We start from the raw sequence: 25,444 nt of genomic DNA on the forward strand, positions 1-25,444 counted from the left end.
GGGAGCGCAGCCCTCCTCCTCGGAGCGGATTACGACCTTCGCTTACGATCCTCCGCTCACTGTGTCCGCCCCTTCCCCGAGCGGGAAGAAAGGGTCCGCGCGTCCCGGCCGACCCTCTCCTGAGCACGCGCGGGACGAGGGGGAAAATTCGATATTCCTTTGTAGGCGGGGGCTGCCGGGCGCCGCCGCCAGGGCGACGCTGCCATCGAGGTGCCCGGCTGGACAAACCGCCATGTCCGCTTGTTGGTTAGGCCTCACCTCGCAGCGAGTCGCCGCGCCGGAGCCCGAGCAGCGCTTGCAACGCGATTCGGGGCGCCCGGAGGCGGCGCAGCCCCGCAGGCCCCGTTCGCCGCCGGTCGCAGGCCTCCCGCACCGACAGCACGCAGCCACGGTGAGCTAAAGGGCAGCGCGCGCGCCTCCGAGCAAGCGGCGGGCGCCCGTGCGTCATGCGGGCAGCGCGCGTGACCAGCGGTCTCCTCGTGCGCGCACCAAAACACAAATCGCGGAGGCAGGGCTGGAGGGACGACGCGTGGCGCAAGAGGGGCGACGGTGGAGGTGAGGGGTCCGAGGCACCACCGCGACCGTCGCCCGCTTCGGGAGCTCGCAGCGTTTTTACCACTCTGCTCGGCTGTCCCCACGAGGAGCGATCGCACAGCGATTCTCTTGCTCCTCCTCCTCGAGAGAGGTGCGTCCGACCACCCAAGTCCTGCAGGCGAGTTGGCGTGCTAGCCTCATTAGTGCTCACTCTTTCCTTCCAAACTGTTGCCCCGGTCACGCTTGTCGCGCGCTGTTTGAAAGACCCCGGTCAGGAAACCCAGCCAAAGGCGATGCACTCTCGCTCATTGAAAGAGGAGGCGCACTGCGCGGGCAGCGATTCACGCGTGCTGGCACGCCGAGCCCCGCTCCGTGCAAAGTGCACACACAAGTACAAAAGAGAAGGTCACCCTCTTTATTCGAGGACAGTGTTTTAGCTCAAGGCAGCTCGCGCGAAAGCGAGGCGACGCCCCCGCCCCTCAAGGTTGTTTTTCACGAAATCATATCTTCCGCGGCCTTCTCGCTCAAGTTAACGAAGTGACCCGCCGGACAGCGTCATTTACGCGCGGTCTCCAATGTGTGCGAGCGTGCGTGTGTGTCTTTGTGTGTGTTACCCTGTGTTTATGCAGTTCGGGTCGATACTGATCCCGTTCCGGAGAAGAGAGCGAGAATAAAAAAAGAAGAGGGGAGAAGGCTGCTCGCGGACTCCGAAGAAGGGGAAAACCAGAATGTCGTCTACACTGCGCTGCTCAATTTCTAGGCGTAACTCAATAGCTGGCCGCACGGGGGATCCGCACGGAACTTCATTCCAGTGAAAGCGCGTGACTGCTTCGGCTGCTGGCTCCTCGCCGAGTTTTAGGGAACCTGACGCGAAGGAACACATTTATCTGAGCAGAATGAAAGTTTGCGTGTGTGTGTGTGTGGGGGGGGGGGGTCGAAATTTATAGCAAATGCGCCTGGGTGATGTATTCAGAATCCATAATCTGGAGGGGTATTCAATATATAATGCAAACAACTTCTCCCTCACCCCCTTCCCCCCTCCGTTTCTCAAGCACAGAGAGAAAAAAAGATACAACTTTTGTTGCGAAATCACATCGCGCACGCGGGTCATTGCGTATTCTAGGAGCTGAAGCACTGCGCAATGATCTTCGTAGCTTATGGCTGTACTGCGGTCACGTTGTATTCGGACGGGCAGGCTCCTCCTTGATACTCGTTGTTGCCTTCGTCGAACGACTCAGTCGTTGACAGTGTGCTTTGCCATCCAGGCGTATCTTGCCAACACTTCTGCCGCCAGGGTGTATCGCTCTGAAAGGCGGTACCCTTCCCACTTTGGAACAGCTGATGAGAGGCGGTTGACGCAGAACTCTTGAACAAGACACGTCCCGCAGTTAAAAAATGGGGCGCACGAGCGCAATAAGTCAACAATGGAGCCGACACACACTCGCTTCGCAGGCACATTCTATGAGCGTCCGTTATCGTTGCTTCACCCGGACGCGTCTACAAAGTGCATCCACGCCCAGCTGGCGGGCAGCGTGTTCGCACTTGCTGTAATTGCAACTTCAACTTTTCCTTTTTGCGCTCTTTATTGTTTAGGCACCCTGCGAAAGAAGGACATTTCGTGGCTTGTCGATGTCGCCATAAGACGCCTCAGCGCCAGCCTCGCTTTGAGCAGCGCTTCACTTCAGCATCAATGCGCCAGCTGTTACGCTTGCCTTCAGCCAGAGCCGGGCCCTTATAATGATGTGCCTCACGCTGCATCGCACAGAGGCAGGCCTCGCTTTGTAGAATTTGTGCCACGTGGTGCGCTCTTCTGGAGATAACCGTGCATCTAGCCGCATCGGGGGCTGAGGGCGCTCAGGCGTAAGCGCTTGCAGATTAGCAGCCGCGCTAGAATGCTCTGTTAACTGCTGCGGCTTTGTGCCCAGGCTGCTGGTTCCGCGATTCATAGAGAACACGGCGTTGTTTTTCTAAAATATTTCGGCCCTGACGTCCTAAAGCAACGCGGGTAGTGACCAGTTATGGACGTTTGCCTGCTACCGTCGTCTGGCGGTTCTCAGCAATGTCCCTTGCGATACTGTACGGCCGCCCACTTTTGGTTATGAATTATTAAAAGCATTAAATTCAAGGCGGTTTAAAAAGTCGGCGATTTTCCGCGATTGTTCACGCTTACGCTAAGAATGCGTGACGCGTGGAAGGCGTTCAGTTATTCCAATATGTTCCAGAATTGTTTTAATGCAGCTGCAGTCAGTCTCAGTGTCCATATGTTGCTCAACCGTGCCGTTTGCGTCGTCTGGAGGAACAAGGTTGCCCTTATAGTCGACGTTTTTCGAGGAATGTTAATCTCCGAGTTATTGGCGCCCGGTAAAAAAAAAAACAAAAAACATGAGGCAATCATGCGTGCATAAGCTCTGCACTTGAATGATGCCCCAAAGAAGAGAACGGCCAGGTGGACAGTCGTAGCAAACGCGAAATTGTGGTGCCCACAAGATGACTTGCCTTTGCCACCGTACGCGGCAACTTCAATCACGCCCGCGAGCCATTTTTTGTTAGGTGCACCAAAATTTGAGCACGTAACCCGGGATGCATAAAAATAAATAGATATGCGATCATGGCTGGTTAATTAATTAGTCCTCTGACATTACTGCCCCCCCCCCCCCCCCCCATTGCAGCACGTTCACTGTAGGAATTGTAAAATAGCTACATACAGCCACACTGGGTAGAGTATTCGGAGTTGTATACATTTGAAATCAGTAAATGAAACGCATGAAATTCAAACAATTTACAACAGCTGAACATCGCGCGCTTTTAGAAATTCTGCGGAAATTTAAGCAGCTATCAATTACACCAGTGAATGATGTCTTTATGTGTATTATGATCATTTACGGACACTAACAATAGCGCAATAAAAATAACCAATAACCCAAAACAAACGTCGACAACTACTAATAACAAAAAGGGTCTACTTCGTCAAAGGAAACATTATTAAAGGTTGCTATTCCGTTATCTTGAGTGGTTAGTATAGATTTCATTGCCGTAATTCGTACGATGCTTTAGTTAAGCAAAGAAACAGTAATCTGCCGCCAAGACACCGCCAACATCCTTTCTCATTTTTCCCAGAGAACTACTATGGCTGTTAGAGGGACCAGTTGATTCAGTCTTCCACGTCAAACCTGAAACAAATTCTAGGTGGTCTGTGTTAACGTTTCACTCAACACAGACTAAACTGCATCGTGTTAGGTAGCTTATGTTTATGCAGCATGTTTGTAAAAAAAAAATCAAATGTTCTGTGCACTGGGAGATATCACGACTGCTTAATGCCAACACCGCAGCGTATTACTGATGCCTCGCAACTTAAATCATTCTCAGCTTTGGTTTGCACACTGCGCACAGCAATGCTTGCTATGTCTTGGTGTTTGACCGTCTATTCTCACGTATCCTGTAAAGACGCCCCTGAGCAGAAAGCGCCAGTCGCCAGCTGAGCCCCGGGCCCCATTCTTACTTTGCGCTTTGGCACCCAGGGCTGGCCAACTCTGCCCTGTGGCTTGTCTTACGTGTTACTTCTCCGCCTCCCCTTTCCGTTCGTAGCGGGTACTGCCGTCATGTAATCAGAGCGGCCAGAGCACGCGAAACGTGCGTGCGACAGGATTCGCGGCATCTCCGGGAGGCGAACAACAAGGCACTAGTTGAAGGTTCCTACACCCTCTCTACAGAACGCCATTAGTACTTACTTGGAGTTGTTCTTCATTTGCCTACTTCGCGTACCACTTACCGAGCCATGAGGATATTCGAAAAAAAAAAAAAGAAGAAACTGCAATCATTTGTCGCTTCTGCCCTTTAGCAGGCTAGGCTAAACGCAGCGTTGCCACTGACACGTGATCTGAATCGACGAGCCAGGCCTTGCGACAGAGGAGGCGGCCGCGTCTGCGCCGACGGCGCTGCATTTGCACGACCGCGAAGAGGGAATGGCGGGAAGCCAGTGTGTGCACGGACACAGCGACGGAAGGCGAAAGTCTCTGAAGAAAGCGCATTCGGTTTGTGCATGTGATATCGCGATGGCATACCTGCTGCAATGCGTCTATACTTGCGTCTATAATGCGTCTATAACAGCGTCGGAGTGACTAATTTAGGAGCACATAATCATCCACGAAGTTTCAAAGGCGAGCAAGATTCCTAGGCCGATCTGCACCGCCCGTCGTTTCCCGCGATGAGGCAAGACAGTCGCGTCCGGCCGGCCACCCGTGCTTAGTGGCGCCATTGATAGCGATAAAATATTAATCGACGTTAAAAGCAATTTCCCACTCGCGCCGAACGAAACAGAGCAAGCGAGCTGGGAGTATTTCAACTCAACACTGCATCCGCCTGCATGCAGCGCCCGGAGCGCTCTCTCGTATACGTGCGGCAAGTAATGGTATTGCATCCAGCTTCGGCGCAACAATGACCACTCTGCCCCGTCTCGCTGCGTGCTCAATAATAAATCTCCTCGGTTTTCCTCTGCTCTTGCCCGCGGCCGCTTCCTTCCGCATGTTTACGTAAACATGAACGGCGCTTCCTTTTCCCTTCGCAGCTGCGCTATTCACTCCAGCAGCGCAGAAGCGAAAGCTGTGGTCTAGCCTTGCACTGGGACAGAAACCGAAACATGTGGCATGGCACAGAACCTCGTGGCGAACAATTTTCGCCCATGCGAACCGGCTTCAGTCGTTCCGTGACACTGTTCCCCGTCCCGTGTCAGCTTGCTGGAGGGAGCTCACGTTCGCGTTCAACGAGACGTGCAAGGTTCTCCACGCGGCTGGGAAACGATGTAAGGGGTGACAGATGAGTGCGAGAAACAATGCGCTAGTGTTGCAAGCGTTTGGGTCAGCTTTGTGGTCCGGACCCGCAAACATGATCAAAGGGTCTCGACTCCCGAAGTAAACACTCGGCTTATTTCGCGTCTTGTTGTGTTTCTGCGGATTTGTGTGGAAAGGCAGAATGCGGCGAGCCCTTAGGCAAACATGCGTCTTTCCTGGCCTCAGCTTATTATTTTTACTTCGTTGTTCCCACATAAGTGGTGTACTCGCCTCAATGCAGTGAACAACTTCTGCGGCTTGCTTGTAAGAAAGACTTAACTGTGGCCATTGAAAGACATGCTTTCCTGCCATTTCATTCCAGTTGAATTCCTAGCGAGCAGTTTCAACTCCTATGTCATTCTTTTGAGTAAGTAAGCGCATACGTTCCTGTTCTCACGCCATCTCCGAGAGAAGCAGCATGACCCGTGTGTTGCTTCATTTCCAGAGCGACAACTTGGCGCGTGTACTGCTGCCGTCGAGGTCGCCACGTTTGTTCAGTGGGAATCCTTGGCTTTGCTTCATCGACGGCCGCTGAGCACTTTTCTGCATTGTCTTTGCACCGCCGTTATTGGATTATGCACGACTCCTCTTTTGCACGCACGGCGGTCAAGCGGTCGATGTGTTTAGCGTGTCAAGCCACTTTCGCCGGAGTGGTGCAATCGATCGATTCGCTGCCATTGCAGATGCATTTCGAAGGAGCAGTGGTGCGTACAAAGCCGGCGCGTAGAGGCACGGCCTTTCAGTGCAAGGAATGCAAGTTAGTTTTAAAATCTCGTCTGCACATTTGTTTATGGTTTATGGTATGAGAGCTTAACGTCCCAAAGGGACTCAGGCTATATGAGAGACGCCGTAGTAAAGGGCTCCGGAAATTTCGACCACCTGGGGTTCTTCAACGTGCGCTGACATCGGACAGTACACGGGCCTCTAGAATTTCGCCTCCATCGAAATTCGACCCTCCGCGGTCGGGATCGAACCCGCGTCTTTCGGGTCATCAGCCGGCGCCGCAACCACTGAGCCACCGCGGCGGCTCGTCTGCACACTTGTAGCATTGCTCATAGCCGCCAGCTCAGCGCATGTCTCAAACGAATTAACTTTATACAGTAATTCAATTTACGTAAAGAAAATTTTACATATTTCTTAGTTGTGATTCGAACCCACAACCCTTGGGTGGGTCAGCCAGACACGCTACGGACTACGCCACGTAGGCACATGAGATGCAAGGGGGGTGGGGTGATGTGTTGGGTGTTGGCTTAATTTAAAGCTCAGAAATGTGGTAATTAGTGGAGAGAAATGGAGACATGAAAATTAGATACTAATCAGAGTAACCGTTGGAAGAGTAGCGTGGAAGGGTTCAAAAACAAGAATGTGGAAACCGTGTTGTGATAACTGTGATAAATGTGCATATGTGAACAAAGAACAGTGATTGCGTGTAAAGAGAAACCGCTGAAAAGAGCCATTAAGGACTTTTAGAATAGGGGCGGTCTACCGGTTCAGGGCATAGGGCAATAGCAGGGCGCCAGGGCGCAGGCGCCTGCAAGACAATAGCGCCCTCGGGTCCTGCACATGCGCACTGGCGCCCCGCTATTCCCCTATCCCCTTAATCGATAGCCCCCCCCCCCTATTCTAAAAGTCTTTATTAACGCTGTCGCCCCATACCATTAAAGGCGGAGCTTAAGCGTCCCCTTAATTTTTTTTTTTTTCGAGGCACACCTCTGATAGCCGCTTCATGAGCGGCTTAAACGTATAAAAAAATGTGCGGCAGTGCATTCAATTCCACTGTAGATGAAGACATCATCCTCCACGTCCCGTTGGCTCCATTCAAAGGCTACACCTCGCATACATTTCCTTTCAACCTAATTCCCGGGCGTTTCATCTGACCTTGGTGTTGTCTGGGGCTTGCACATGTGCACATATGAAAGACTCTGTCTATACTGGCAATTAATCTCCCAGCCTTCAGCCTATTTAATTACTGTCACGCTGTCTGACGCTGCAGCCCCAGACGATTGAGAAACAAAGTTTCGAGAGGTCATCTGGAAACTCATATAGACGTAAGTTCAGCCCGCAGACATCGCATTAAGGTGATCCCTAAGTAGAACACTGCCGCCATTAACGTGCAAGCGCTGGAGTTAAAAGCACCCGCATGAACGCCTAGCCCATCAAAGTTCTGCATCGTGAGGCGCAATTTATGTGCAAACTCCCTCATAATTGGCCCCGCGTCGCTGTTAGACCTTGCCCCGGACTGACCTTTGCAACTGGACGCAAATCTTTGGGACGTGCATCATACTACCCAAATGTGCAGTCGGCGAGCGCATTTTGTGTCCACAAAATGACTGCCTGTCTCGTATGCCGCGCGCTGCACGCGATTTGGGCGCACATGGGCTAGTCAAGCGATGCCCCTGAGCTGCGTCACAAAACAATGCCGCTCTCGGGAACAGCCCAGGTGTAAGCGGCGTCAGCGAGGAAAAAGAAAACGCACGCGTGACTGAGTAGCGGACGACGTGACGCGCATAAGAAGGCAGCGCGGATACTTTCGACGGGGTTTACGCAATGGAATGCCAGCGCAGGACACGCCTCACGTCGCAAGTGGCATCAGCGAGCCCCCGCCTAAGCTGGAAGGGAGAAACGCGAAAGACAAAGCAAATAGATCCTGCCGACTCGCGATGCCGTTACACAATGCAATTTGTGTGCCCTGCGTCAAGCTCGTGTCGTTACGTATACGCCGGCTTTATGTTCCCTGTCAATTTATCAAAGGGGAGTGTTTCGCAAACACTGGCACCTCAAAGCGGCATCGGTTGCCGTCGCACGCCGGAGTTCTGTGCGGGCATTTCACGAAAAACCTAGTGTTCAAAAATTCGTTCAACTGTTTATCACGCATTCAACAGTTCTTCGTTCTTGAAGCTGCGATAAGATTAACCGGCTAGTTATCTCGGAAGCATACGTTGCGGAGCTTGAACAATGTTGCTTGTCCCGATAGGCGCTGGGTGATGTTACTAATGGCCCGGTATGTGCGAACGAAGCGCTTGTGGTTAAGGTTGTTCCCATAGCTACCTACGGGACTAACCTTGCCTTGTACTAAAGGAAACTACTCCACTGTAGCATGAATTAAGAATAATATAGGATAAAGCTCATCACCATTCATGGTGAAGTTCTGTTGAACTATTACAAACAGCGTGAGAGAAGACGCGGTCGACGAAAAGGAACACTTGCAGACCGCCAGGACACCAGCTTGGGCATGTTGGTTATTCATTTGTGACGGAACAGCGCAAAACACCGGGACAAGAGACAAGCGCTTGTCTCTTGTCCCGGTGTTTTGCGCTGTTTCGTCACAAACTTGCAGACCGGACGGGAAAGTGATTCCTGCCGTTTTTCTGCATTTTTCGTGTGTCTTGATTACCCTTAAACTAGGATCACCTTTTTGTTTTGGTTTCTTTACTAGTTTGCTACGAATGGATTTAATTATCTACACCTGTTCTTTGCTTTCGCCTTTTTCCTTTTTCTCTTTTTGCGCAGCCTGGCTAAGAAATATACGATTCATTGTTGTTATACATAAGTATTTTCTTATTTATAGGTTATAGGCCGGTTTCTTATTGTTTTTCTAGTTTTTTTTTTTTGCTTCCTAGAACTGTGGCGTGTGCTGCAAACAAGCAATGACATGCACGAAAAAAAAAAATAGGTTTATCGCTTGATCTTGTGATAAGATGTTGTGCAAGAGTGATGGTTGTACCTATAAAAATATGTCCCATCGTGGCTGAATAAATGAATTGGTAGACAGCATCCGCCTTATCTGTAAGTGTTCCTACTCGTCGTCGACGTCTTTTCTCGCGATGTTTCTAATAGTCCAACATGACCCAACTAGTCCTAGTCGGAACTTTAATGGCGAAGTTCTGCTCATTCAGGTACCTGAAAACGCTTCAAATTGCCGTCGCCACCATTTGTGACCCGGTTCAGTATCACAAATATATACGACAGGACGGCGGGAAGTCTCCCTCTGAGATACCTGGTTTCCCGGCGGGCAAAACGATGTCCTCTACGGAGCCCTGTCCTCTTGAGAGATTTGAACTGAACCGGCCATTCCGCGCCCGGCTTGCTATCCATTTATGGGACCTACTTTTCCTCACGTCCTGCTTGACGTTTATATGCAGGGCTTGCTTGAATCTGCTGATAAAAGTAGAAAGTCTAAATCCACTTGCCTGTTGCACGACGCCACGCCAGGAGTCCTCATTGTGCGTCCAGCCTATGCCATCATTTGTCAGGTTTCAGCGAAATTAATTATCCAGTAATAATTACTGGAGTAATTAATGGAGTAAATAATTATCCAGTAATTATCACCGCTAGTGAAGGCAAGTACTGAGACAACGCTGTCAGTGCTCGAATTCACCTTCGAGAAGGTGTTGATACTCGCAATGGATGATATCTGACCCTAAGGCCGACGCGAATGGACGGCAGTGTTCAAAGTCTACGCAGGTGGCGACCAACGCACTTCTGGTTCCACTTGTGGTTCCTCCTTTCTAATGCACACCATCATATTCTTTTTGTTCGTCGTCGCAGGCGTTGCAGGCAAGACTGCCCGCCGTACTGATGGCGAATAAGTACTGGTTCGTGAATGCCGCGTCCGTAAAACATAGCAGACGTGTCAATTTCGTGCGCGTGTCTTTTCTCGACTTTTTGCTTTTAATTACGGCGTACTGGTTAACATAGAGTTAGTATACTTGGCAAAAATTAGCGGAAGAAAAATCAGTGCTCCGCCTTAAAAATATTGGCTAGCGTAAAAGACTGCAAGTGTTGAAGAATGTGTTGGCTTTTTTGCACAGCACTGAAGTATATAAAGAACCATGCTTTACAGGCAGCAGAAAAAAAAAGGGGGGGGGGGGGGGGGGGAGGCGGGGCAGGGAAGGGAACATTCTGTGCCTTTTCTTTTAGAAAGACACCTCCATTGGAGCAGTGATTTCAACAACATGCTGCCGATTCAACGGTTCCACTTTAGAAACACGGCATATGTGGGGTCGAATTTCTGGAGGGAAATGAACTCTCCCTTTGAGCAACAAAATTGCTTCGAGGACGTTAAGTTCGGAGCCTTACTCGTAATTCTAGTGTTGCCTCGCGGCTTAAAATGCGGCACACCACTCTGTTCTGTGTTTTGTATTGCTTTCGAGGTTTACGTGGTGCTGTGCTAAGCATGAAGTGCATTTAGCTCCCGTTCTCGGCAAACTCAGGCGAACATCTCCCGGGAAACGCGGTGAACTTGACGGAGAACATGGAGCCGAATCGAAGGGAGAACATGACGCCGAACCGAAAGGCGAACATGAAGCTTACTTTCCGAAACTTTCTGTCTGAATAGAATGCAACTTTCCGCCAGGAACCGGTGCGCCGCAAGCGGAATCAGGTCATGTAGCCTTCGAAGGCTCTGCAATCACGGCTAAGGTCTACTTACGGGGGCAGCACGTAGCGTTGCGTGTTTTACAGCGATTCCATCCACACGTCACTCGCCAGCCGCGACGCCGGCCGGTTGGGTTTGTGCGCGCCCCAACTTGGGGCCGCACAACGAACAGACGCAAGGAATCTATAAAAACGAAGAGTGAGGGCGGCGGAAAGGGGCGGTTCGGGGCGCGCTCTGGCACCTGTGCGGTACTGCGGATGGCATTGTTGTGTTAGGCAGGAAAGAGACCTAGGAACACTTTCTTCGCTTTGTCTCGGGACATAGTAAGCTTAAAGCTCTGTGTCTTAAAGTAAGCTTAAAGTAAGTAAACTCTGTGTCCGTAAAGCTGTTTGCCGACGATTGTATTATATTTAAGTCTATCAAATCTGTGTCTGACCAGCTTACTTTGAACGCAAATCTACAATATTCAGCTAAATGGTGTAATGAAGGGGAAATGGTTATTAACTTTGACAAAACAGTTTCTCTCTGCATCTGTAAAAAGACCACGCGACATAATTTTTCATACAACATTAATAACATTGCAATCAGAGCTGTAAAAGAATATAAGTATCTAGGTGTCACAATAACGTCACGGCTCAAATGGACGAAACACATCGAAAATATATGCTCGTCCACCCGCAAAAAGCTAGGATTTCTGAAGCTTCGGATGAGCGGTTGCCCTAGTGCCCTAAGAAAGGCATATAAATCTATTGTAAGGCCAAGTCTCGAATATGCCTGCATTGTATGGGACCCCTACATGATAGATGACATCCAAAAACTAGAAAGAATGCAACGTCTTGCGGAACGATTCATTTACAACCGTTACAGGCGCCTCGATTCTCCTTCCGCCATGTTGAAACTCGCAGACTTAGAACCACTGGCAGATAGAAGGAAGAAAGCCCGTCTCAACTTCCTTCATTCATTATACTTTTCTCGACTTGGTATCCGACCTGAAAATTACATCGTTAATGATTCTGCACGAGCCTCGCGCCATAAGCATGCCCTTAGCCTGAAACCTATTTGTGCACGCACAAATACCTACAAGTTTTCTTTTCTTCCGAGAACAGTTTCTCAATGGAATGCTCTACCGGAGAACTCTCCGTTGCTTTGTAATAATTCTTGATTTTCACTGCTGGTTTAGTAGCTGTACTGTAACCGCGTTTTCAATTGTACTTTTGCGTTGCTTGTTTTGTGGCATTTATATCGTTCGGTACTATCGCACCTGTTTTGCTTTTCCCTCCTGTATGTATTTCCCTCTCCTGCTTGGACATACAGCATGTCCGCAGTATTCAGTAAATAAATAAATAAATAAATAAATAAATAAATAAATAAATAAATAAATAAATAAATAAATAAAGGTCCTCTGTCGTTGACTCGTGAGCGCCTGCGCCCCTGATTCGTTGTGCGCTTCAACGAGGTCGGCGGCGGAAATTCTTTGTGAAGTGGTGTGGCTTGGCATGACCTGGACAAGGTGCATTTCATTAATGCGGCTAGCACTATCTATAACCCATCCTAGCGAGTTCTACGCCATTACTGCAAAAAATTCATGCTTACGTCTACTCTCGATGACGAGAGAGACTTCAGTTTGTTTGCATTGAACATCCATGTCAAAAGTAAACATGGAATAAGCGCGTCATATAGGCATCGCACTATATCAGTGCCCATCACTTTAAAGAAAAACGCCGACACAGTAATCTTCCTTGGATATACTGAGGCTTGTCAACTTTAACGCACCAACCCATGCTGTCCGAACATCAGCAACACATTCAGAATTCACTCACGTGACCTTTGCCCGAGCGTTGTCGTTTGCATCCACGACAGCTATAGCCAACACAGCGTGTGCGAGCCTGACCAAGATCTTCCAGTCTGACCCCATCCAATACTGGCCATTAGACTTGGTGATGCTCGCACGGCGGCCGCGTATGTTTGTTTAAAGAGGCGTCAGCGGTCTCGCAGTCGGATTGCAGTGAGCGGTGGAGGCGTCGACGTGACTGGGATGCGCATTTGGGGAGCGCTGCTTCTCTGGAAACGCCTTGGCGCTCTCCTGCCTCCGCTATCGACTCGTGTAAGGCTCTCTGGCGCAAAAACAGAAAGAAATGAAAAGATAGATAAAAATACATGCGAGATCTTCGAGGCGCGATTTTTTTTCCTCGTTGAGTGCTCCAGAGAGGCGCGAAACCAATGCTTTATAAAACGTTCTGGTCTTCGAAGGAGCCCTTTTCGGACGGTGGAATGCGCACAGCTGGCTCATTGAGGCCACCTTGTTGAAAGTAACTGAGTTTCGTGGGTGCGTTCATTCGTTTCAGTGTCACGAAAGCGGCTGGCTGTGTATACGACTGTTGCCGTTACTACTGTATCGTCGCTGTCACCTAATCATTTATTCAAACATGCACGCAGCTGCAGATACAAATCTAATAAACATATCACTTTTGAGAGTAAACGCTTACATTTGGCAGCGCATGTGTGCGTTGCAGGGAAGGAGAAGCGTTTTATAGCCGGTACGTCGGACTGTTTGCGCAGTCTGTGATGAGGATTGTTTTCACCTGATTACTTAAGCTATGGCGTCAAATCGCTTATACGAGTAAGACAACAGTCATAAATGTCATTGAATGCAAGCGAATGAAAGGGCTACAGTTTAGAATCTCAAATATTGCATGAGGATAGCTATTGGCATAGCAACGAGTTGCAGCTAGTATGGACTTGTTGCTGCGCATCTGGGAATGAAACTAACACAAAAAGGTTCCTCCCCCCACACACACGCACGCACGCGCGCACGCACACGCACACACACACCGAATTATACGCAAGTGGCTAAGCATGCATGGACAAATGGTATGCTCAGACAGATAGGACATGCGGCCAGCATGCGACGAGCAGATTGCCGAGCCAAGTTCTCTGCATGAGCAGTTGGGCGACATGTCATGGGCATCCTAGGCAAGCGCACTGGTGCGCATTGGTGCGAACATCTCGCAGCGTCATCCTCAAGAAAATGAACCCTGGGAAGAGTCCCAGCTCGTTGGCACGGCGACTTGCCTTTATCCGAGCGAGGACACTCCTTACCATTTCCACCCCATTTTCACCCTCCGTATACCATTCCAGAGATGGCTATTGGCTAGATTCTTTCAGACGCCAGGCAGGTACCGTGGCCGCGGCAAATAAGCGGCGTAGCTCCGGTGGGTCATGAAGCTCCGACCCTGGCGTTGGAGGCGGTGGAAGAGCTCTGACCTATGAGCGAGCAAAAAGTAACGAGAGGAGAGGGAAAAGCGCGAAGATGCTGAAATTCATATTTTGGCTACAGATAACCCAACTTCTACAAAGCGCATCGAAAAAAAATTCTTGCTGAAGAATATTCGTGAAGCGGCGTCCTTTAACATTGCGGGCATACCGCAACTTTATTAGAGCCCCTTTCAGAGCCCCTTTAAACGCGGCATTATTAAGGCTCCCTTCGTGCAGAAACACTGCCCTGCAGAAACCACTGTGCAGAAACCCTGTCCGTTGTGCAGGACAGGGTTAATTGGAGAGGCATGGGAGAGGCATTTACCCTGCAGTGGGCGTAGTCAGGATGATGATGAGGATGACGATGATGATGTGCAGAAAGTTCGGCGTCGTCATCGGCGTTGTGAACGAAAAATCCGCGGAGAACCAAACTAGGTGGGCAACCTAGGTTACGTGACCTTTAGGCGTCATCACAATCTGCCAATCGCATTGTGAGCAATTTGACCACTGTGGCAGGCGGCAGTTAAATTAATGACTGGTCGCGAGAAGTTGCCCAGGAGGAGCAACCTTGGTCGCACAAGCCCCACCGGTGGCACCGCCTGCCATTGCAGGGCCATCGCTTAACCGCTGCACCACTGCGCTTGGAGTGATATGAGGACGCCCAGGGATCTGCAAATGTAACGTCTAGAATGACCAATTCCGCATATATGGGCGTTAACTCACAAAAGCTATCGCGTCACACCATTAAGGCGGAGCTTAAGTGTGACCTCCAATTTTATTAGTGCAAACACGTAAACTTCACATGGCTAACGTTCTAGCCTGGCTACTCCTGTACTGGCTGCAAGTTATTTACTTCTGAATTACGTAGGAACTGAATTACGTGAAGTGATCAACGCTACGGCTCTGGACGAGCAGCAGTAGAGTTTATGGTGGATGAGATTAAGAAGTTTGAAGGAGATAGGGTGGCCGCAACTGGCAAAGGACAGGGTTAATTGGAGAGACATGGGAGAGGCCTTTGCCCTGCAGTGGGCGTAGTCAGGCTGATGATGATGATATTACACCATTCACGGCGTATGCGGTGGACTCGAAACGAAACTAGGAGTGGTGATCAGTAACGAACGTGAATTTCACATTGTCGCTGAGTCCTCGGGAACGCGAATTGGCGATGTAGACTGCTTCCTCTGGAACCCCCCAACACGTGTGTATGTCTTGGAGCGCACGGCCAAGGGTGCACAATATGTCAAAGGCAGCCACTCCGTTAGCATTTCTCTTCAACTACTCTGCAGTAGATAAATTCGGAACATGATGAAGAGGCCCTGTACGCAAAAGGCAGGGACAATGAAATACCCCCTGAAATGCCTACACAGGAACAAGCTTCCTGCTGTTTATCCTTGGGAAGTAAATTCGCAGGCGATATATGCAATAGTGGACCCAAATGCACCGTAGCACCGAGACCAACAAATATGAAGGCTAGCCTCTGACTTGCACGTGCCAGCGCACCCCGATACGCTGTGTTCCATTTCGTGTCACCAGTCTTCCACCAGACTAGCTAGAGCCCATTCGTGGTTCTAACTAGTCAACCCTATTTGCGATAAGGATGCATACTGACGCAGTTGCCACTTTCGCCAACTAGCCCGAACGCGCACCCTGCTGAACTATAACCACAGACCACAGTGGTCTGCCCTAAACACACCTAACCGATGACCAACGCGTGCGAAAACCTTTCGGCGCACAGCCTCCGCGGCGGGAGCAGTCTGTTGTTTCTTTTTTCCGCACGCATTTCACACGCCAGGCGCCGCTCTTAATGACAGCGCTGGACAGGCTGTCGGCGAAAAATGGTAATTTGATACAGGCCGCGACGAGACGCCGCGTGGAGCAGCGCACAGACATTTCGCGCGCTAAGTCACCGCGTCGTGCCACAACATGAAATTATCATTCATCGCGCACAGGCAAGGCCTACTGCGCGACCAGAGTGCCTTCACGAAACGGCCGCGAAAACGGCGTCTGCCGAGCGCCAGGACCGTGCTCCAAACAGCCGGCGGTTTGGCATGCAAATTTTTCACCAAGCCCGCTTAATTACGCGAAAGCGTTCCCCGCGAGCGCGTCTCCCGTGGAACGCGCTGAACCTCTGAATTATGCGCCGGCAAGTATACGCGCCGACGTAAGGACGTATATATAGCTTTTATGGCCTCCGCTGCGGTCCGATGTACGGAAGGAGGCGCGACAAAGCACAATGCGGCTCTTGGGGCTGCTCGGGACACCGGAGAGCTGCGACAGTCGTCGTCCCTTGTCCTTGCCAAGTGCGCGATTCAGCGTTCACCAAGAGCTTCGTTTCGAGAAAGGTATTCTGCCGACCGGCCGCGTGTAAACCGTCGCGCGGAAGGCGAGCCCCGCGAAGGAAAGCACGCGTCGGGAGGAGCTTTCCTCCGGCGGCTGGCTCTGTGAAACTGCACGCAACAGCGGGTGCAGCCAGAGGCGGCGCTAGCCCCTATTAGAGGCCGACATCAACGGACCGAAATGGCTCCTGAAAGTATAATTTCGCTTCCTTTGCTCCTTCTTTCGCTCTGCTACTCCCTGCAGCGCAATGCCCCGTCTTTTGTGGGTTTTGATGAAGGAACTCGGGGAGAAGGCAAAAACAACTCGCACCTGGTTGGAAAACCCGCTGAGGCTGGGACAAAAGACGCGCAAATTAAATTTGCCGTCGTGCGGGTGCCGGAACTAATCAGCGCACTTGCGTGATTGCGCTTTCGGAAGAAGGCCTAGCGGAGTAGAATGACCCGGATCGAGTTTTGACTCGGCGTTTTTTTACGTTTCAGCCTCGCTGACCACAAAGACGGCCGCGGCTCGTGCGCGATGCGAAAATCTCTTAGCGCCCGCAGCGGTTCCTGCCTTTGTGCGCCAAAGAGAGCAGATTTGACCAGAGTTGGGGACTCGGGTTGTGCAAACACCTTTCATGCGCAGCCTCGGGGGGCGAAACGTGAGCTTCAGAGCCGAAGAGGAAGGTTTCTGCGGTCCGGCGCGGCGACCGCGGAACTGGGGGATCACTTCCGGGCCGCTGAGGCGGCCGGGCGCAAGCTGCATGGGAGTACGCGAGTGCTCCCACGCACGCTTGGGGGCGAACAGCTCTAAGCTCAGTGAATGTGCTGTGGCGGTTTGCAGTGGTGCTTCACGTCGGTAACAATACATTACTCGAATTGCTCAATATAGAGACACTCGACAGGACCGTGAGAGCGGCGGCTGAGTCCCAAACGCAGGGGTGGAACTCACAAACTGTCTCCCGGAGCAATCCCGGGAGAAAGGAAAATTGCTTTTTGGAGCAGGCTTGCAGCAGGCACAATGAAGTTTTGGAACAGGTTGGCAGCAGCGACAACATGTCTTTTTAGCTTTAAATTTTCCTAAAATGAACTTTAGAGTAGTATATAAATCAGATGGTACATTCACAGCATACACAGCCGCTGAAGTGTGGTCATACAGCGTGCGGTGAACATAATAATTAGGTGCCCCCGAATGATTCACCACAGGTAAATCCAGCGCTGCCACTATTCCGTAGTGCCAGCAATTTCTGCCATGGCTGCATGAGAAAACGAAATATTATCAGTCTTGAATAACTATTACATGCATCGTCTGCATTTTGGCTTGCGGCTTTTTTAACAGCGTCGGCAGGCCGGAGCGATGACATTCGCATTTTTACGCAGGCTTTGAAAATATGGCTGCATGTCGCATTCAACGACAAAGACTTTTTGCCACTCTCGTGCCCCCCGCCCCATAATTTTCCTTCCGATGCAAGGGTTACCTTAGCATGTTAATGGGCAGTAGAGAAAGATTCCCCGACCACGTCATCTAAAGCGGGACACAGCAGCTTAGGTCACCGACGTATCGCACGCATGATCGTAACTGCACGGAAAGATAATTGCGGATCCTCAATAGCATGAAGCTTTTTTTTTCTTTTGATCATCAGTACTCAACTAACCACTGGTGCTCCTTGGACAAACGAGCCTTTAAGGAAATGCGTAAGGCAGGTTTTCGGCCCATGCTTCCTTTTCTTTATCACACGCGTGTCACAACATTCAACTACTGCCCTGTAAACCAGCTGGCCTGAACTGAATGCGCTTGCACAGAGTCGATCACACTTGTCTAGAGTGCTCGGACGGTGTGCTGCGGAGCAAATGAATGGAAATCTTTTTGCAGTTGCTTTGCTAGCGGTAAGGCGCTGGTGCCTGTGCGTTCACGTCTCTATTCAGCTGCTCCCCAGCGCAAGCATTATCAATGAAAGTCAACACCTACTTCATAATTTATCTCCATTTCCCCCCGAACGGCACCTTTCCAGCGCTCTAGACAAGTGTGATCGACTCTGTAGAAGTACAATTATTCAGAAACGGATACGACTAGCTTCCACCAATAGGACTTGCTAAAGCTCCGAAATCAATTCGTCGTATTCCTATATGTCAGAACAATTTTAATGAACGTGAACACTAGTAATAGCTATTTGTCTTGTACGGTAGTGCACGGTATGGTATGTCCTAAGGGATGAATGGGCTATGAGGAGCAACGTAGTACAGGGCTGCGGATTAATTTCAACCACCTATGGTTTTTTGAAGTGCGCTGATATCGTCTTTTGCATTTCGCCTCCATCGAAATGCGGCCGCCAGAGCCAGGATTTGATCGCGCGACCTTGGGATCAGCACCAGAAAGCCAAACCCACTGCGCCATCGCGGCGGATAATTGCCGTTTGTGCATGTATAGTGACAAAGTAACGGAACTAACGAGCAACATTGCGCGTCGGAGAAAGGCCGCCCGTTTGCTTCGAACGCAGTGTAACGGGCGAAACGCTAATCGGGCCTCATTCATAGCAGCACCGTTGCTTTCCTGCACCTCCCAGGTACTGTATATTGCGGCGCATAAGTGGACTATCCTCATCCCTCGGTGGCAAAAAAATGGCTGAGGCTTAGCTAAGGTTAAGCCTAGTCAGATGCGAAGCATATTGATGGCTAGGCTTGGTAATACATGACTTTCCTTTTGTAGAACGTTGTCGCCGAGCCGCATATTGAGCACGCCGCTTAGCCAGACGTTCATCCCGCTCTTCATCGGTCTCTGTGGCATGCTGAAGCTTTCGCTTCTCGTTCAAAGCAGCCCTGCTTCTAGGCGGCATCCCAACACCTGGCCGCCTCGTAAGTGCCCGGAGAGCGAGGCAAGCTCAGCTTTATACCGCTGCTGTAGCGTCACGTGGTCAGCTGCAACGCCTCTGATGTGGAGCCTCCACCGCCGCGGCCGACCGCGCGAGCCGGCAGCCCATCTCTCCTCTGCTGTGACCTCATGTTGTCACGTGGTCAGCCGCCGCGCCTCTGATGTGGAGCCTCCACCACCGCGGCCGACCGCGCGAGCCGGCAGCCCATCTCTCCTCTGCTGTGACGTCATGTTGTCACGTGGTGTCACGTGGTCACGCTAAAGGTCAATGGTAGCTCCACCGCCGCGCTCGACGGGCTGTAGTGTAGCTCTAGTAATATGCTTCGCATAAAAAAAAAAAAGTTGACTCCGAATATAAGTGGACGCTCCCGCTGCCCTAGCTAGCCAAATGCTTCGCGGCACGCGCATAGTTCAAAGCAACAGAAGTGAACGACGCAATCACAAGGCCAGCGGAGATCAAAGGCGATTAAATGGCGCGCATTCCTGCCTTCCGTACTCGTGTGCATACCGACTGACTAGTACGCGGCAAACTGGACTGCCGACTGCCGTATAGTTTCGGATTCTGACGCGACGCTCAATCGAAGGTCACCGGGACTATGATCTTATGTTATCTACTGCTCGACCGGAAAAGGGACCGTCAGCGCGAGCGAGCCTAGTAAACGGCGTGCAGTTGAAATTTTCGTTAGCGAAGCCGACTTGCATATATATATATATATTTCGGATGGTCATTTTTGTAAACAAAATGTCGGCTTGTACGCGGCAATATAGGGTAAGCTGCACTGATTAACCTAACAGGTTGGTACTAACGTAACAAAATAGCAATTTTCTCATGATTCCTGGTATGTCTATTTGAGCAGACACAGCTGTCGCTGGTCATGGAAATTGCTCCATGGCGCCAGTCACATGATACGTACTACGCATCCATTGGTATTGCGCAGCTGTGGTGAAACAAAGAAGAGCTTCAGCCATGCCGCTTCCACTAAAAGCCAAATCCGAAATTTGGCGGAAGTTTATAGCGCTACGTTTTATGTGGGCCACAGGGCGATTCAAGGTGCAGTATGCTTCCTACGCGGCGCACGATGGCGCCATGAAATTCTTAGGCCCGTTTCACATGCACGCGATTTTGTGCGAACTCTGTCGGTCTGCGACTGTGGAAGGCCGTCGGTCTAGTCGCAGACGGCTTGCGATCGAGTTACGTCCGGCTGGAATTCAATTGCAGCGTCGGTGTATTCGCTCTACGACTGACCAATGGGGAGCGCCGAGACGGCGTTCGACGTGAGGTCACGTGGGAGCTGTTGCCGCAGCGTAAGCAAAAGTGTCTATTCTAGTCAAAACATACGAAACATTGCCTTGCAACTGAAAACACGCTGGATCAACACTTTCCGTGCAGCGTATCTGTCGTGTTTAATCATGGGTTGCCTATGCGAACATCGAGCAACCTTGCGTGTCCCTCCGACCGAATTCGCCGAGTACGCGTTGCATGTGAATGCACTGACCGAAAATTGCACTGCGGCGTCAGCGACTACGCCGAATATTTTCGTTCTAGTCGCAGCATGTGAGGTGGGCCTTATGACACAGCAATTCCACCCTTTGGATAAGCAACGGTCACCAAGTCGACATGACGCAGCGCGAAGCGTCGGCTATATACATCACGAGCGCTCCTCGCGAGCCGTTCTGAACTTGTCGCCTTCTTTGCTGCAGCGACGGCTTGGGAAAGAGATTCAGGAAGCTGTGATCCGCTGTAGTACAAGATAACAGTGGACAGTAACATTTGTCACGGCACGCGCAATATCTCGCTCTTCAGCTGACTTCGTGTCGCCTAGCAATGCGGCCATACAACCCCAGCCAGCTTTTGCTCCCTTTCAGGCCGTACTGATGGTTGCCAGACAGCAAAAGGCGCATCTATTGCCGAGAATATTGCATAAGAAAATTTTGCCGTCACTTGCTTCGAATTTCTGATGTCAAGACCGAAATGAATTCTGCGGTATCACCGTTGAATGGCGCTGTTGCCATAGCCCCAGTAGAGTTACTGTATAAGTACTTAGAGTTACGCATTTGTGTTATCTGCTTCGTTCGCGCTTCTATTGGCCAAACGTGATCACATAGATTAAAAGCATTTCATTGCGGAGAAGCCAACTCCTTTGCATCGCTTAGCACTAGTCTGGCACTCCATTCGTACCCCTGCTGCTATCGTGCTTTCAGGTGCCCGTCGCACCGCCAAACGGCGCAGCGCGTCCCCGTTTCCTGGAACTCGTTTTCTTTCCGTATGTTTAAACCCGCCGCGTGTGTGCGCAGCGGTTCGCGTTTACCAAATAACGTACTCGCGCGTATACACACACCGCAAGGGACGTGGTCACTTGTCATTCTTTGTTCATTCGCTCTCGCAACGTCATGCTCTTGTGCCTGACGTTGCACCCACGCGCACACTTTAAATACGTGACGGAGGGGGAATATGCCATCAAAACATGGTCCGTACCGTTTCCAAAGCATACACTGGCGCTCTCTCTGTTACATCACAAAGGCCTGATCAACCGATTTCATTGTTGCTATGCGCCTTTTCCTCTTTTTTTTTTAACGCACTTCTTCCCCCAACTCTCTGGGTTTGGCGCCATGACTGTCCGCAGCTCGGGCGTCGAGGAGAAAGAGAGCCCGTGCCTCTGCTTTCATAACGCGGCTTGAATACGTAATATTCTGATATGGTGAATATGAAAGCTTAGGAAGCTTCTTGGATTTTTACAAAAAAAAAAAAATGGGGCGCGATGACGATCGAGCGTTCAATCCGCAAGCTGAAAGACTCGGCACGTACTTCCTACAGCCGACGTTACCATGCAGTAATGAAAAACAGAAAAGGCTCGCAGGGAAACAAAAACCAACAGAAATCGAAATGTGACGAAAGAGGCACTCTTTACAAAATGGTCCCAGCCCATATGCTCTCTCTGCACCATGGCAGGAGAGCTTCACAAGCACACTTTTATTCACTGCCAATCGTCTAGCACGACAGAAAGCTTACCGCAGTATTTCCTCTGAATATCTTAACGTCTTGTTCTTCGCCCTAACCCGAGCTGTAGCTCGGCGACACTACTCCGAACTAACCCGAGCTGTAGCTCGGGTAAGTTCGGAGTAGCGTCGCGCTAGCTGCAGCCAATGGGAGGAGGGCGTCGCGCCACGTAGGTCACGTAACCTTGTGGCGTCATCACAACCTGCCCTGGCAGGTAGCAGTAAATTAATGATTAGTCGCGAGAGGTTGCTTAGGAAGAGCAAAATGGGTCGCATTATCCCTACGGGTGGCTGGGATAGAAACAGTCACCTGTCAGTGCAGTGGCGCATCGCTTAACCGCTGCCTCGCTGCACCACTGCGCTGCTAGTGGTACGAGGACTCGCCGCCATCTATGAATGTTAAGTAGAGAATGACCAATTCTGCATATATGGGCATTAACCCACTAAAGATATCGCATCATACCCTTAAGGCGGAGCTTAAGTGTCCTCTCCAACAGAAGAATGCACACCTGCTTTCGCACGTCTACTCGGTTAAACTATACGTTAAACACTGACCACTTTTTTTTTCATTTTTAGCCTCATTCTGTCGTTGTTGCATGGGATAACAGTAGCCTCTCTGACATTCTTCGTGCCTTACATGGCCGGGTCGAATTCAGCAATTTCGGCATACGGCCTCATGCCCCCATCACTCCATTACTACACCCGCACATCAAAATTCCGGGAGGCGCACACGTCAAGAAATGGAAACCAGTCAGGTCATTGAGCTTGTGCAGCGTGTTTATGCATCAAGCGGTTTTTCTACACACTAAACAGTCCTACGAATACCAAAAGTTCAATGGAATCCCAGGGTCTTCCGTTACAGGCAGAAATCTTATAGTGTAAGGCACGATGTCAATGTCTTTTATAAAAATTCAGGGGGGCGCTTTGTTGACCTAAATCGCGGAGAGGTGAAAGCCTTAAAGCGCAGTTTTGCTGCTAGTGTCACTGATGTGTGGTTACAATGCTAAGCTTCGCCTCTGAGTGTGGAACGCGATAGCGTCTTGCAACGCTGCCAGGGAGTCCACAGAACGCCATCGCCCGTTCGGCTCTACGTCTTGCTTGTCGGTAAATTGGTTTTTGAGGAAAGGAAATGTATCCGTCTCGCATATCTCGGTGGACACCTGAACCTCGCCTTAAGGGAAGGGAGGAAGATGGGAGTGAACGAAGACACCGTATTCACTAGACGCGCCTTTGTTCATTCCAAACCATCGAGCTGGCGTGGCGGAGTGGTTAGCGTGCTCATCTCGCACTCCGGAGACCCTGGTTCGATTCCCGAACTCGACCAAATTCTTTCTCGGTTTTATTTACTTATCTGGGCTGACTAGAAAGCTTAATTAGGCTAATTGGTTAACTAAGCAATGAATTAAACTCAGTCCCATTTAATTGGAGCATCACTATACGATCCCTTTAATTGGTTGCATGATTACTAGCCAAAGTACAATTGGCCCCGCTTGAAATTCGCGCACTATGACGTCACGACCATTTCGACCAATTGAAAAGCGTGACATTTCTGTCCACAACTGCTGCTTACAACGATGTGGCATTAAAGGCTTCCGCCTTAAAGGTCTGCTAAAGTATGTCTAAATACAAAACAGCTTCACGACACACAAAAATCATTATATTGCTGAATAGTTTCTCCTTGCTCGCACAGATAGCAATTCACTGACCACGGCATAAACGACCCCTTGGGACACGCCTTGGCGCGTAATGTCATCGTGTGGAGTCTAAGTTTCTGCGGCCGATTGAACCTTCATCCTCCGAACTCGCTTTAATACGCTGGCTTCAAGAAAGTGTAGGTAAAATTGCCAGTACATGGTCAGAGGAAGTAATGACCGATCAGAACCTTTGTCATCTGCCTTCTGGAAAGGCCGTACAGGTATTCTGAGGAAAAGAGAAAAGTGAGAAAACCGAATGTATCAGCACAAAACTCCCTCACGATCATGTCCATAAAAGAAACTTGAGCACTTTTAAGCACAGCTGCCAGGAAGAGGTAGTTTGTGGTTTTGAAAAATTGACCCCCCCCCCCCCCCCCCCCCCCCCCCCCCCCCAGTTAGTGGACAAAAAGTGCACGACAGATTCACCAGACTCTATCAAGGGAGCAAGAAATTCTGTCGACGCTTAGGCTCCCTTCAAGAGCGTCCCAGAAAAGTAAAAAAAGTTTTATTCAGTGGATGTGCCTTTTGCCTCGCAGAATGCAACACTTGCAACATGGTCGCAACGAAGATGTTGAAAATTTGCGCCCGTGCAGATACGAAGAGCTCCCAAGCAATCTAAGCCTGCTTTTTTTCTATCATAATCTTTTTATCAGAACAAAAGAGTACGACGTCATCAGCATAGGCCAAAATCTTAATTTCACAGTGTACTATAGAGAGAAGCCACGACTTGAGGTGTTTTCGAACATACTAAGCTACAGGCGGTCGAGATATATAAAGCGAATTACAAAGGCGATGCCGGACAGGTGATTTAAGGAAGTTATGTTTGGTAAGCGCTTGGTTGTTAGGGAGAGCCAGTGTTCTCGCGAGGCTCTGGTAGGATGGGGGAATGGGCGGTTGAGGGGATGCTCGCATATTCCCATAATGGGGTAAAGGGTCGGGGGGCAGAGAGGGTGTGTGCATGTGTGTGCACACACTGTTCAAATGATACATTTTTGAGGTGTGCTGGTGGGTGACTGGCAAGTCGGTTTTGGGGCGGCGGAAGTGTGCCTGTCTGTAGCTTCCGATGCAGGAAAGCTTCCGTTTACGGCGCTCGGCTGCTGACCAGAAAGACGCGGGTTCTATCCCGGCTGCGGCGGCGGCTGAATTTCGATGAAGGCGAAATTCTAGAGGCCCGTGGACTGCGCGATGTCAGTGCACGTTAAAGAACCCCAGGTGGTCGAAATTTACGGAGCCCTCCACTATGGCATCTCTCATAGCCTGAGCCGCTTTTTAAACCCCATAAACTAACCTAAACCAACCAACAGGAAAGCTTCCTCTCGCAACAGTGTGCGGTAAGGTAGAGGCCGCGTGCAGCGGTCCCGACGGCGCCCGCATATGTACTGTGCGTAGGAGAAATTCCCGACTGATAGAAGCCACAGGGGTGACCTGTTACTCGCGCGACAGGGTCTCCGGAAGTGCTGAAGCTGGAGGGTTTTGTAGGTGCAAAATTCACCGGCGTTTTTTTTTTTCCTGTCCCTCATCAGATGGATTTTAGCGTACATAGCCCATTTCCATTAATTTTGAGTTCATTAGACTTT

The 25,444-nt window shown here is 50.4% G+C and overlaps 1 protein-coding gene across 1 annotated transcript in view; it reads left to right on the plus strand.

The window, feature by feature from the left end:
• Window positions 1-257: 257 nt before the first annotated feature.
• Window positions 258-25,444, plus strand: part of LOC149349567 (uncharacterized) — a 45,616-nt gene continuing 20,429 nt past the window's right edge. Inside the window, exon 1 of the mRNA XM_089578565.1 lies at window positions 258-391. The gene's annotated coding sequence lies outside the window, so the exon portion shown is untranslated. The remainder of the gene's footprint in view (window positions 392-25,444) is intronic.

Source organism: Amblyomma mixtum, chromosome 3 (genome assembly GCF_055824585.1).
Source record: "Amblyomma mixtum isolate Tamu chromosome 3, ASM5582458v1, whole genome shotgun sequence".
Classification (NCBI taxonomy): Eukaryota; Metazoa; Arthropoda; class Arachnida; order Ixodida; family Ixodidae; genus Amblyomma; species Amblyomma mixtum.